The sequence below is a fragment of the Vombatus ursinus genome, unplaced genomic scaffold (assembly GCF_900497805.2).
Source record: "Vombatus ursinus unplaced genomic scaffold, bare-nosed wombat genome assembly UNPS02011591.1, whole genome shotgun sequence".
NCBI classification, from domain to species: Eukaryota; Metazoa; Chordata; class Mammalia; order Diprotodontia; family Vombatidae; genus Vombatus; species Vombatus ursinus.
Genome location: NW_020951369.1, coordinates 3,355,607 through 3,359,484, shown reverse-complemented (window position 1 = coordinate 3,359,484; position 3,878 = coordinate 3,355,607).

Below are 3,878 nucleotides of genomic sequence, written 5' to 3'. Positions count from 1 at the left end.
CTTTCTTTCTTTCTTTCTTTCTTTCTTTCTTTCTTTCTTTCTTTCTTCCTTTCTTTCTTTCTTGTTTGCTTTCTTTCTTTCTTTCCTTCCTTCTTTCATTCTTTCTACTTTCCTAGGAGTTTTTAAGACTTCAGTGTGGAGCATACCATTTTATATTTCACCTCACTCTATATTATCCCCCTCAAGTTAGATGTCTTCTGGAAAGTCAGACCAGGAATTGGGCTTATCCTCCAGCCAGTGGTCAGCATCTCTGAGAGCAGAAACTCCTCCTTCTACCTGCCATCTCAGACCAATGGATTGAGTATCCCTGGACCTCTTGAACTCACAAGGCTGCCTCCCAAGTCTAGACGCCACTAGTCTACAGTGTCCTCCTTCTCTGACTGCTACATGGGAGCTAGAAGGAAGCCTACTGAAGAAAGATGACTTCTCCCACCACCCATCATGAGAAAGCCTCAAATAATCCTGATAGGATCTGCAGCAGGGAAGAAGAGAGACAATTTAGAGCAGATCACTCCTTTAAAGGTCTGCTGAACCATTGGCTCCTCCTGCTCAATGGCCAATTATGGAGATTGCTTCCTTCTCCCCAAAGCACTTGAATTCTCCACATCTAAGTCACGGGCAGGGCCAGCTTGCCAAAGGCAGAGGCTTTGTCATCCCCAGTGAGCTCAAGTCCTGCCTTTGGTTGGTCAGAAGCAGGGACAGCAGCATATGCATTGTGCTCTCCCCCTAATTCAATATTTGCTGTTCTCAGCAAATCAAGTGGGGCATATCCTTGATTCTTAACTGTTCTCTGGGGTTACAGTGTGACTCAAGCATTGTCCTTTCAAGTGCCTCCCCTAGTGCTTACACTAAAGAGTTTCAGAAGAACTATGTGGCACCACAGTTATTAATGGTATCTTAAATGCCATATAAAGAGTCCCAAAAGACCATTCAGCATAGTATTCCTAGGGAGGGTACATACAGACCCACCACAATGGAATGAAACCAGGACACTGAAAACATAGTGAACACACATCCCCATTTGGAATTGCCAAGGGTCCAATTAGTACTCAGCTTCTTGTATCTTGCCATGAGATCAAGAGCCATCTGACTATATCCCTAAATTTTATTGCAATACTGTTGTTTCAGATACATTACAAAAAAGTCCCAGGATGCCAAGAAATTAGTAACCGTTCGGAGAGAAATGTAGGTTGATTTTTTTTTTTTTTGGAACACCAAATTTCTATATAACTATCAGTAGGATTTATTTCTCTAACACATTGTGTACAGTGTATCATCACATTCAGGAAATAATCAGCAAAATTGTTATTCTTCTCAGTTCTGTACTTCAGAGACTGAAGGCCAGAAGGCAAAATCTCACATAGTAGAGCCCTCTGAGAGCTCCACTGGAGAAGGAATTGTTTTTTTCTCTATTAAATCTCTGACCCACACACACAAAAAAAATCACAGGTTATATGAAAAGGAAAAATAATTCACCACTATAGTTAAGATTTTTTTTCCTCTAAGAGAGAAACATAAAATATTTAGCTCTCCTACTTTTAAAATTTGGACTGAGGAATAAAAAATGTATTCAATAACTATAATAAATAATACATGTACTTCAGTTTCGTATCATGAGTGTGTGTGTGTATGTGTATGTGTGTATGTGTGTGTGTCTATGTGTGTGTGTGTGTGTGTGTGAGGGAGAATTAGAGAAAGAGGAGTAATACGAAAGAGGGACTGAAAGAATGAATGAAAGGCTAGAGAAATTACTTGAAGAAGATCAGAGGGCCTTTGACAATTAAGGACAAAGGGAACAATGGATAGAAATTATAAGCAACTGAGAAGGAGAGAAAGAATGGATAGAGACTGGGGGTATAGTGACTTAGAGAAAGATGACTATTTAGGAACATTTTAGTCTATGTTCTTTATAATACTGAGGGCCTTCCCCACACCCCAGTTACCTGCCCCTGCAGCTTGGGTTCATATCTCTCCCAGTCAAATGCCCAAATTAGAGGCTTCACTTTAGCAATACTGGTTCCCTATCCCCACCCCTCAACCTCTATCTTAGGCCAGCAGCTCCAGTCTAATACAAATTACATGTGCATTTCCACTCCTTAGCTTAACAAACTAACTCTTAGCCCTTGGACCCTGCCCATTCCAGATCACACTCACCGTTACTGCTACGCTTTCATCCTCATATTCTGAGACCTGGGCTCTATGCTGCTGGTGACAATTCCTCTCCTGTCCAGAGCCCCACTCCCCAACACTTAGCTGTGCATCTTCTCACCATCTCTGAGAAGGCCACCACAGATCAAAATGTTGAGGTGTGACTATTTGGACATTGGGCCCTTTCTTTTGACTAAAGAGCTTTCTTTCAATAGCATACCATTTTGTAGCTGTTGTTCTTATTTGCGTAGTTGGGGGGGTGGAGGAAGGAGAAGGATGGGTGTAAGGCAGGCCATTAGAGATACTTATAGAATCTTGGAGTCAGGAAGACCTGAATTCAAATATTGCCTTAGACATTTAGCAGTAGTGTGCCCCTAAGCAAGTCAATTTTCTTCTATGTAAAATAAAAGGCTTGGAATTGACTCCTCAAAGGTCTCTTTCAACCCTAAATCTATGATCCTTTGACCTTGAAATGAAGCTAAGAGTGGATCTGGCCCATAACCTGGAGTTTGTTCCTTCTTGGTTTTATGCAGAGATGGAAGAACTGGGCTGCTTCCTTCTCAGACAGGTGCAGTCGAGGAGAATTGTCCTTCTCTAAGTGACTTTGGAGGTCTCAGTGTCTCTTACATAAGTGCCCCCTCCCCGTTTATTACCATTGTTACCACTGAAGTGCAGTCCCTGAACGCCTTACATGTAGAGTATTGTAACAACATTCTGTTGTCCCCATGCCTAAGTTGTCTTCTCTTCAGTCCTTTGGACAGAATTACCAGATTAAAGATCTTAAAATGCTTTGTTGATGTTGTTGTTGTTCAGTCGTGTCTGACTCTTTGTAACTCCATCTGGAGTTTTCTTGGCAAAGATACTAGAGTGGTTTGCCATTTCCTTCTCCAGCTCATTTTCCAGATGAGGAAACTGAGGCAAACAGGGTTAAGCGACTTGCCCAGGGTCACACAGCTAGTATGTGTCTGAGGCAGTATTTGAACTCAGATCTTCCTGACTGCAGGCCCACAATCTATCCACTGTGCCACCTAGCTGCCTACTTAAAATGCCACTTTCATGTTATTATTTTCCCCTTAGACTTTCAATGCCTTCTACTAACTACAGGATAAAGTCTATCCTGTAGCTTGTATTGAAAAGTCTTTAACTATCTGCACCTCTGAAATGCCACCTTTCCCTCATCCCTTAACTGTCTTTTCAAACTTCTCTCTCATTCCTTTCTTACATTTTAATTCTTTACTCTAACTAGATTTGGAGGGAGCACATGTGAGGGAAAGAGCCACAGATGGGGAGTCAGCAAACTGTAGTCATTCATTCTGAAATAATTCTAGGAACATTTATTAAGCACTTGCTGTATGCAAATGAATTGTTAGGAGTGAAGGAGATATAAAAATAAATAAGACAAAGTCCCTGCTGTAAAGAAACTCACAATCAAATAGTCCTCACTCTATTACTAATCACAGAATCATACATCTAGAACTGGGAGGGACCTTAGTGACCATCTGGTCCAAACTCTTCCCCCTACCCCGATTTTACAGATGAGGCAACTAAGGACCAGGGAGGTTAAGTAATTTGCCTAGCATCACACAAATAATAAGTATCAGAAGCGGGACTTCAAGCCAGATCCTCTGCCTAAAACTAATGCTTTTTCCAATGTAGAACAAAATCTTGAATAAGTGACTTACCTACTCTGGGCCTTAGTTTTCTCACTAATGAAATGAGGGAGATGGACC